The 11,221-nt window shown below is 41.7% G+C and overlaps 1 long non-coding RNA gene across 1 annotated transcript; it reads left to right on the top strand.

The window, feature by feature from the left end:
* The first annotated feature begins 1,311 nt into the window (after positions 1-1,311).
* Positions 1,312-10,740, top strand: LOC145722925 (uncharacterized). Its single transcript, XR_014147487.1, has 3 exons — positions 1,312-1,509; positions 2,995-3,495; positions 6,762-10,740. It is a non-coding gene; the product is annotated as an uncharacterized LOC145722925 (long non-coding RNA).
* The last annotated feature ends 481 nt before the right edge of the window (positions 10,741-11,221 follow it).

Consider the following 11,221-nt stretch of genomic DNA (forward strand, 5'->3'; position numbering starts at 1 on the left):
GCTACACAATCTTATCTTTTTAAAAGATTTTATCTATTTATTTTGAGAGAGAGAGAGTGCACATGAGCAGGGGGGAGGGGCAGAGGGAGAGGGAGAAGCAGGCTTCCCTGCCGAGCAGGGAGTTCAACATGGGGCTCGATCCCAGGACCCCAAGATCACGACCTGAGCCGAAGGCAGATGCTTCACCAACTGAGCCACCCAGGTGCCCTGCACAATCCTATTTTTATGGGACTTGAACATCTTTGTGTCTAGAACAATGCTTGGCGTATAGTAAATAGTCAATGAATAATTGTTGATTGAATTTTTTATATCTAATCTTTGATCTATACCTGAGGTCAAAACCTGAGTCAGGATCATGAATTTATGATTGACAAATCTTAGGTTCAAGAAGTAAGTGGCCAGTTCCAAGAAACGAAGTAAGTCACCAAGTCATCACTGGAGACCTCACAGTCTGCGCATGCATAAGATGTCCTGCTAGCATGTCACTGCTCTTTGAGAAGTTGACTCAGTTTACCACCAACAGTGACTTTATTTCTGTCTTTAAGCTCAGGGAGGCTTACAGGTGGCTCAGGGTTAGAAAGAAAGAGGGGCTAATGTGGAGGAACCTAGTTTGTCGGGTTTTTACCCATGGAAACCCAGGAATTAAGCTGCAGGAATGTGTGTTTTTAGCATACGGTGTCAAGGTTTTGAGAATTCATTGGTTAAATGTCTTGAAAAGGCCTCAGTTCCTACAGCATAGGTGGGACACACTTTCTTATCTTATGTTTCCAGGGCTAGATTTTGTTTACAGCTGGCTGACCCTTAAGAGGCATGAGTCCTATCCCAAAATATGTCCATTATGAGATTGTCTAGTAGTCTTATATTTTAGCACTAGAAATTCCCTAGGTTCCTGCAGGCATGTCTGCTTTCGAGAGTCTCCTTACTCTGGAAAAGATCATACTTGAAGCCTATCATTTAACCACTTATAGAGGATTTAAAAATCTAGCTAATTAAAGGCCCTAAGAAAACCACAATTTGGGGCACACATCCTGATATTGGAGGCAATGGGTCAGAATAATGAAATGCAAACTGAATTTATTGTTCAGGAACTCAGAGATTATACAGAGACACAATAATCTGGACACTAAGTCAGATCCACAATAACCTGGACACCAAGACATACCCTAGAACTTTTTTGGGGACTGAGCCTTGATTCACTTGTGTAACCCATGTATGAGTTGGAATGGCTTTCACTGAAAATAGAAGCAAACAACAGAATGTGGCTTAAGTAATCTAGGAGGCTTATTAGTTCACATAATTGGAAAGCGCAGCTTTGAGGCATGGATTGATCAGAGCTCCAAATACATTTGTTCTCTGTTTTCTGGTTCGCCTCCTCCGTCTCTCGTCCTCTGACTGCCTTCACAAGATGGCTGCCCACAGCACCTGAAGCTGCATGTTTCCTCAGCCACACGCCTCAGGAACCAAAGGTCCCTTTTCAAACACCATCAAAGTTCCAAGCATTATGCTTAGGTGAATACTCCTGACCTAATCCTTGTGTCCAGGGAAATATCCTAAGACCGTCTGGCTTAGGTGAGAGTTATCTGAAACTTTGTCACAGTGAGGTAATTGGGGTGGACTGCCCTTACTCTAGGGCAGGGACAGTGGGTGCTATATGAGTCTGCGAGAGCCCCCATAACACAACACCAGAGATGGGGGGTGCTTAAACTACTAAAACTGATTTTCTCACAGTTTTGGAGGCTGGAAGTCCAAGACCAAGATGCCAGCACATTTGGTCTCTCTGGAGGCCTCCCTCCCTGGCTTGCCGATGACTCTCTTCTCCCTGTGTCCTCCTTCATCCGGCTTTTCTTCTGTGTGCATGTGTATTCTTGGCATCTCTTTGAATGTTCACATTTCCTCTTCTCATAAGGACACCAGTCAATTATCTGAGGGTACCCCCCACAGGATCTCCTTTAACCTTAATTACCTTATTGAAGGCGCTATCTCCAAATACAGTCCTCTTAGGGGTTAGGGTGTCAATGTATGAATTTGGAGAGGGACACAATTTAGTCCATATCAGGTGCTAAGAGGGAGGATGGACCCTCTCAAAGAATGTGATGACAAGAGTGGTAGGGAGAAAGAGATGTTGGGGAGTTAGCCAAAATGTCCATTATAATCTGCCAAACCCTCTAACATCAATTTGCCCCTGATTTAAAAACAAAACAAAACAAAACACCGTTCGCTGAGTGTTGATCTTCCCCAGGGCAGACTGCAGCTCCATGTGAGTCTCTTGGGCTTTATTGTTTTGTCTAAGCAAACATTTCCAAAAGTGTAGTCCAAGGAGCACTTGCCTCTTGATATGCTCCACAAAGAAAGTATCTCTTGGTTAAATAAACAGTGGAAAGTGTTGCATAATATATTTATAAGGATTTTGACCCACAGATTAGCATATTTAAGTGCCCCCACCCAAATCCCAGAGTTTAAAACGATGTTTACTTTTAATGTAACACAGGACTTCTCACAGTCCTTGTCATCATGGGATTTTCCCAGATATTACCTATGAAAAATCCCATGGGATACAGTTTGGGAAATGCAGTTCTGAGGACATGTTTCTTTTTACTGAAAGGAGGAAGAGGAATTGCAGGAGGGCAAACACAGCAGGTTGAATGATGCCACAGGAATTGACATTAGTCTAATTTAGTGAGGTTTTTTTGGTGAGGAGACATAAGCTTTTGTTTTTTAATTTGTTTTTTTTAATTTAAATTCAATTAATTAACACATAATGTATGACTGGTTTCAGAGGGAGAGTTCAGTGATCCATCAGTCTTATATAACACCCAGTGCTCATTACATCACATGCCCTCCTCTATGTCCATCACCCAGTTACCCCATCCCTCCCACTCTCCTCCCCTCCAGCAACCCTCAGTTAGTTTCCTACAGTTAAGATTCTCTTATGGTTTGTCTGCCTCTCTGATTTCCTCTAGCCTAATTTAGTTTTGCTTTGCTTTTTTCACAGAGGATTGAAGTCCAGTGCTCTGAGAATGGGGGCCAAGCAACGTCTGTGCTAGTCTTCGGTGGTAACAGAGGATCCCTCTGCTGCTCGCTCCCTGGGAAGCTGCTTGAGCCCAGCACTTGAAGCGTGTGGTCATTGCCTGTTTGCACTCTTTGCTACCCCCAGGCTGGGAGAGACAGAAACAGGAACAAGGGACATTAAGGTTCAGGAATTGCGGAGTGTCTGTGCCAAAAACATGGTACAGTAAGAACTCTGCAAAGCAGGAAAGTGAGGATCCAGTGACCGGAGAAAATCATAAGACACCAGGCCAGAGCCTCAATTTGCAAGGACGGCAGGGGCTCGTGTGCCAAGAGCTGAACTCCACCTCCTTGCTCGTGGGACCCTCTTTCCAATTTTAAACACTTGGACACCATGAGGAGTGGATACTTCCACATATAACCCAAGACATCTGTTCGAGCAAAGTAAAAGGGAAAACCTGAAGGTAATTTGGAGCCTTCCAAACACCTGTGAGTCAGAGCACACACACGCCTCCCCTTCTTTAAAAGCACAGATGAGCTTGAACCTTCTGGGCATTTTAGCAGTTTACCATCTGTACCGATAACCCTTTTCTGCAGTACAGAGCGTCTTCTAGGAGGATGTACAACCCACGAACCAAGATAAGGAAACATGTTTACACCTGCTACATCTGTTCAGCTGTTTGCTGGCTCTGCCTCACACTGGACGTTCTGAGCAGGCACTTTTGAAATCATCCTTGTCTGCTTAAATTTCACATATGCTCCGTAAAAGCGGAGAAGGAAAATAGAAAAACCAGGCTTAAAAGCAGCTCCGGGGTCTGGGGTTGTGTTTCCAGGGAATACTGTCTCCGTTCTCCTCTTATCTTTAAACAGCCGTTGGAATCGAAGTCATCGTTAATAAGGTTAAGTACCTCTCTAGCGGTAGACAAAGTACTCACCAAAGGCGGGCAGGGTGTTAAATCAGTTCTGCTGGAGAGGAAAACCCTTAGACAAGCTAGCTGCAGTAAAGCAGTTCATAAGAGAATAGGTTGAGAAAAGGAACAATAATAACCAAACCTCCTAGACAAAGAATGCAGTCATCTGTCTTTCCTGCAGGAAGAATATAACTCCAAGCTGGCTGTTTACCGTGTTGCCGACAGAGCCAGACATGCTGGAATGTGCGGGGGGGTGGGGGGGGGAAGACAATCAAGCCTAGATAAAGAAACAGTGTGACCCGGACAAACCACTCTGGAACAGGGATTCCTTTACTGTGTTAAATGGCTGAGCAAAGACTAGCACAGGTGAGGGGCCATAAAGAACTCAAGGGTTTCCTATAAGACCTGCATCAAAGCAAGTCAGGTGTATGCCATGGTCCGCTTTGAAAACCTTTGAAGGTGGGTTGGATGGCGTGGGCCAAATAAGATAATGGTTTTATAACAACATTCATTACCTCGGACCTGTTCAGAGCACTTAGACCATGCCATTCAAGGACATTTCCTGATACCCTAGAGGGAACCTATTTCGTATTATACCATAAGAACAAAGGTGGGATTCTTAATGAGAAATTTTGGAGGTCCAGAGTCAACAGATGGCATGTAAGTTGGTAATGGACCCCACTTTAAGAGCGACCATAACTGTGTTAAAGTTTCTTTATCGGGATCTATTTCTTTGCCCATCCCCAAATGGAATTGACTCTAAAGTAGAAAGTGTTCAAACTAGATCACCTAGCCCAGTGTTCACCCCCTCCCCTGATTTTAAAATGAACCGACCAAGAAGACTGGTCCAGGGCATCGGAGACCATGGCAGAGTCTGAACAAGAAACCAGTTTTCTGCCTTTAGGCCCCAAGCTTATTCGGAGAATCCTTCTGGTTATGGTCCTAAATGAACCTTGAGTCTTCCCTACCCACACAAGTTGACAAGTCTTTTCTCTGGAAGACTGTCAATTCCTAAAATTAACAATTCCACAGGTTAATATTTTCTATACATCCGCTAAGGTATAAAAATACACAGCTCAGGATGCGTGGTATTATTTTGCCTAATAAAACTTACAGCTTGTGCTTCCCGCTTTCTCTGAAGGCAAGGTTGTCCAACTAAATACAAAAGGAAGAGGCAGCTTATCCTAAGTCAGCCATCACTGTATCCATACAAAGGCACCCCGTAACACAGTTTCTGGGACCCTAGAGAAAATTTATGGAGAACTGATGCCTAATGGCAACTCTTGGTATCTATATGTCTTCGAACAGACTAGGATTTCAAATGTTATCGACCTATAATGAAAATGCAGTATGGCATATACAGTCCCGAGAGTAGACTTGACTTAGCTTCCCCAAAATGGTAGCGCTAAAATGTCTAATACTTTAGGGCAATTCAAGTGGGGTAGCTCTGATCCCCACTGTGAGTGCCACAGAGACCCCTTGCTGGGTCCCTGACAGAGGCAGGATGAGAACCTAGACTCCCCGCCTCCGCCGACCTCTTTGAAGCTAGTACTCATTTAACCACATCTGGCTTTTTATCAACATACCCTTCTAGTGGGCCAGTTGAGCAGCATTATTTGGTACTGACTGTTGGTCAGGGACCAGACATGTTCATATTATCTTTAAACCAATTTATAAAAGAACCATTTCAGCCTTGGGGAAACTGGAGAGCAGAAAGGCAAAGATCAGGACCCCTGGAGTGACAGCTTTGAACACACAGCTCTTTCTTCCGACTTGTTAGCTGTTATCCCTTCCCGTGGTGGTGATGCCAACATGCCTCTCCACGTCCATACACCTGCCATCTCTTCTATGGTGGGCTTCCAGTTAAGAAAATTCACAACAGGTTGTACCTACTTGCAGGTAGACTTCCCTTTCTAAGATGTGAGTTTAAGGGCACCAGAAAGTCCAAACATTCAAGACTATCCCCTCCTCCCCCAGATTATCATCCTGCTTTCGGGATGATGCACGGTCTCCTAAGAAGCCACTGTTAAAATACAGATATTTTAATCTGGGTGGAGTAAAACAAGATTGAGTAAATTCTGCTGCCATCTTTCTAAAATATTGTTGTAAACAAAAAATAAAATTGGCTTCAGCTCCTCCTGGCCTGTCCCCAGTGTGACTCAACTCTACTCACTATAGTGGAAGGTCAAGTTTAAGGCTCCTGTGGCTTTTAGATTCTAACTTTCATCCTCTGGTGAGGATTTTTCTATTCCAGGTCAACGGCATCTCCCCGTCCTTCCACACTCATTCTTCTGAATACTCCTGTCTACACTCAAGATGTTCTTCCTTCCTACCCAATTTATTCCCATTATCTCTACCTCAAAGGCTTAGCTTGACCTTCCGGCCCCCTCAGGTCTCAATAATTTCTGCTATTTCTGTATCATGCATTGGAGAATATAACCACAATTTGTTTCTATTGCTCTTTAAAATATCATTCCCAAGTAGGCTTCCTCTGTAGTCCCTTTCCACTTTTTTCCTTCCTAATACAGAGGAAAAGGCCTGAGTGTCTACAGGGCAATGACCTTGAGTATTGTGAGGGGGAGGAAAAAGAAACAATGATTTCTTCAACAGCATTCACGAAGCACCTGCTATGAACAGACCACTTATTATGTGCAGAATGCTGGAGCTGGAGTAGATTATCCGTGCACCTTACCCCCCAAGGAACTCACTGACCACTGAAGGAGGCAGGAGGAAGCCAAGGTGCCAAGGCTGAGCAAAGTGGGACTAGGCTTCCCTTCCCTGTGCAGCCACCATAGCTTCCCCACTGCATTGGATTTTAGTCACCGAAATCTCTTTTTTCATCAGTGGTCATGAAGTCCAGTGACATTACCATCCTCGGACACTTTGGTTGATGAAAACCTCAGAACTCGTCTGGTACAATTTGGTGCTGATGTGACTGGAGGGCTTGCTTTGTGCCTGGCATGGTGCTGATGCTCGTCATAGATTTTCTTGTTAAACCAAAAGAGTGATTTACTACGCCATACTGACTCGAATAGTTTAGAAGATCAAACAAATAAAACAGCCCGATCGGAACTGATTTTTTTCTTCTCCCTCTATCCATACCCAAATCTCAAAGTCAGCTAATGTTTTGTCTAAAAATGTAGAAGTTATGAAAAAATTTCCATTTTTCCCTTTATTGTCTTAACTCTTAATATTCAGATCATCTAGTATTTTTATTAAGAGATGGGCACCAGCTACTCATAACTTATTCCAATTGCATTTTCATAGTGGGAGAGACTTCAAGACATCACAGAAAGAGCCTGGTTTTTGCCTCTAACATTCGAGGATTAAAGCTTTAATCCCATAATCCAGTGAGGCAGGTGGCCTCTGGGGAAATTAGGGAAAGGCACCCTCTTTCTCTGGGATGACATAACCCTTCATTAAGGTGCATCATAGGGCAGCAGAACACAAAATGTGTATCAGTCCCAAATTGCTCCTTCCTTCTACCAGATGCTGTTGTGCAGTACACAGATTGTACAACCATACATGGCAGCCCTGAGAACTCTCCTTGGTCGTCACTTAAACTTGTTGAGGTTCAGTTTCCTAATCTATAAAATAGGGGTAATAGCGCCCTTCAAGACTGTGAGGAGCAAAAGGATAATTTACTGAAAATTATACTTGGTTGGCACACAACAAATATTTATCCAACTTTTCCTTTATTTAACTGTCTCTAGCTCATGCCTAAGCCTGATTTTCTGAGGTTGTTTACTTTGTCTCTGATTCTCAGAATAAATCATTTTTAAAACTCAGGTTTTTTTCTCTATGGAGTGAGATTTCTTTTTCTATTAAAATATTTTGAGACTTAATTTTGAATGCCACAGATAGGTGTAGAATACACACACAGAGAAACATTTCTATATGCACACATATATATAATTATACATACCCTTTAAATCAATCAAGCTGATATTAGCTAATATTAATTGTCTCATTAAGATTCCAGTTAGCCAGAGCTAAAGTCAGGGATCCTTGAGAAATCTAATTGACTCAAGGTAATTGTAATTCTTCCGAGGGGTTTTATTACGATAACTCCTAAGTTGATTGGAATATTCTACATTTTACACAGTACTGAGCTCCTGGAAATGAATTCTATGTCGATGAAAGTCTTGATACTAAAGACAAAGCCTGTTGTAGTTCATTTGGATGGCTCTTCCCTGCTCCACCCCGGTCCCTTCTCATTGCTAATGTTTACTTCACATCTTTTCACTTTGTCTTTCTTTAGTTTTCTGTGGTTTTTGTTTTGAATACTTCTTATACCATCTCTTTGGGGGTTTTTTAACATTTTTTAAAGATTTTATTTATCTACCTGGGAGAGCCAGTGAGAGAGAGAGGAGGAGCAGTGGGGAGGAGTAGAGAGAGAGGGAGAAGCAGGCTCCCCGCTGAGCAGAGAGCCCGATTCCGGACTCCATCCCAGGACCCTGCGATCATGACCTGAGCCCAAGGCAGATGCCTAAATGACTGAGCCACCCAGGCGCCCCTACAGTCTCTTTGTTAACCAGATCTGTGTTACAAGGTTCTTGTCCTCTTAAAGTATCTTGATGAGAGGTAGTGTAGCCAGGTAGAAAGGATGAATGTTCTAGAATCAGAAGGACCTAAGTACAAACTCTAGGTCTCTCACTTACAGTATAATCTTGGGAAAGATACTTTTGTTAATTTCTGTCTTCTCAGCTGTCATGGTGCAATAATCCTAGTGTAAAACTCAACATACACGTGAAAGTAATTAATATAACAGGCATAAATATGACCATTTAACATCCAGTAAGTTCCATGGGGATATATGTATTCATACAAGATGCAGTATGGATTTAATAGACTTTGAAAAGGATCTTTATGTAATAATTGTGATTTTTAATTTAATTTTGGCAAAAGCTATCTTGTTACTTTTATTTACGCTTTGAATGGCAAATGTGGACTTGCAAGAGTGCCCTTCGAGGGGAGATCATGCAATCCCCATCTCCTAGCCAAGTGACGTTAGACAAACCATTTACTGTCCTGAATATGTTTCCTCACTTGTGAAATCAGAGTCAGAAAAGATCATCTCTATGGTGTTCCTGCTCTGAAAACTCTCATTGTCATTTTTCTTTCCTGGGATAAAATACTAATTGCTCCTAACGATAAGGTGTTCAAATTGAGCTATGCAACAGCTTGTCCACAAATTCAGTTTGATAACACATACTTAGAAAAAAAACCCACTCCAATTACACTACTAAGAATCTTTCGTTATTAACTGATTTGGAGTTGGTTACTTACTAGTTTCTACTTAGGCTCCCATGTATGTGTTTGATGAATACATGCCATGTAGTATACGTATCATTTCAAGGGCTGTCAACCAGGTAACTGCCCAATGGATGTGTAATATTCCACAGCCAGAGCCCAGAGAAAATCCTCAGGATTAGATATTCCACAAACACTGTGAGGAGTGTGCCTTTTTTAATTCTTCCTCTTTCTTTGCCAGACTCTAAACTCTGTCCTCTCACTTGATGCTTTGTCTCCCTAATTTAGAAACAAACACAAAGGAGCAGAGAGAGAGTAGAATTTGTAACTATGTTCTTGTCTCAATTATCAAAACTGACTTCACAAAATGGGCTTATATTCCTCCATGCCTATCTCTCCCAAGCTTCTCCAAAGCCTTAATATCTGAAATAATTTTATATTTCACATTCCATTTGGATAATTGTTGTATAGTAATGACGTGTCATATGTCTAATGTGTTTTCCAGATTGAAAGTCATTTAAATATCTATATCTTAGGGCCAGCAATTTCCAAAGGTGATCACCCTAGTTTAATTTGTTACATTTTACTTGCATCTACTGCAGACAGAAGGAGACACTGGTTTGCAAAATTGGTATTGAAGAGTATAAGTACCATTTTACATGTGCCATTCCTAATTTTCTATCCCAAAATGCATGTGGGCGTATAGATACACACTGCACACATGCTGTGCAGGGCCTATAGATTTTTGATTTGATATTGAAAAAAGCTACACTTTATTAACATCCATAAAGATGCAGAAATTAATTGAAAAGCTAGTATGATTATCAGCATGTAGAGAGACTGTCTCAATTTCCCATAGGTGACACGATGCCATGGAAAGATTGTGAGTGGGTGGGCAAACAGATAGCTGTCAGCTAGAATCTCAATTTCTAATTTGGCAAATTTTGGAAAATTATTTAACCAGCTTAACTGTTCATATTCAAAATGTATAAAAAACAATGCCTCGGGCGCCTGGGTGGCTCAGTCGTTAAGTGTCTGCCTTCGGCTCAGGTCATGATCCCAGGGTCCTGGGATCGAGTCCCACATCGGGCTCCCTGTTCGGCGGGAAGCCTGATTCTCCCTCTTGCACTCCCCCTGCTTGTGTTCCTGCTCTATCTCTCTCTGTCAAATAAATAAATAAAATCTTTAAAAAAAAAAAAACAATGCCTCTAAGACAATTGTTAAATGTGGTTAAATGTAAATGGATTGAGCAAAGTGAGTAGTATATGGTAGGTGCTCAATATAGTAAATGAGTTCTTTTCATCCCATGCAATTATTTCTACTTTCTATTTGCTGGTGTAAACTCAGCCTGAGATCAATTAGCATGCCCAATTAGAAACTTCATATAAAATCTCCCTATGTTAATGTTATTGTGTCTTCTATATTGAAGACCTGAAGGAAAGAGAAAAAAATCTTGTTAACAACACTGTCATTTCAATGTTTGCTCCATCAAAAATGATGTCATAATGATTGGGGTGGATTAATTTACAATCTGATGTTTGTTAATGCTTTTTGCCACCACCATTAAATCATGTTTGAGAAAACTAGTCATACGTTGTTTTCTAATCATGGGAAAGGGAAATAAAATGTTTTAATTATGAGAAATATGAAGTCACCTCCAATAAGTGACTTTGATTCAATGTCACATGACTTGTCATATACATCCACATTCCATTGGCCCAAACAAGTGCAACACACCCACCTAATTCCAAGTGGGTGGAGAACTAGGATTCTACCATGTTCCCCAAAGAAGAGAACTAAAGTATCTGCAAACAATCCTAGTAAGTACAGTGATTCTTGGATTTTTAGTGTGCTTAAAATTATCAGAGAAACTTATTTAAAAGGCAGCTATGTTGTTGGACTCCACTACTCAGTCTGGAGTGGGCCCAAGAAATAGGTAATTTCAGAAGCCCTCTGCTAATACTGAGGCAGGTGGCCCAAGGACGTCACAATGAGGACCACTTTTATTAAAATTTGAGTTCCCAAAGGACTAAATTCAAAGTTATGTCTTA

The sequence above is a fragment of the Leptonychotes weddellii genome, chromosome 8 (genome assembly GCF_054177405.1).
Source record: "Leptonychotes weddellii isolate Sample4059 chromosome 8, ASM5417740v2, whole genome shotgun sequence".
NCBI lineage: Eukaryota > Metazoa > Chordata > Mammalia > Carnivora > Phocidae > Leptonychotes > Leptonychotes weddellii.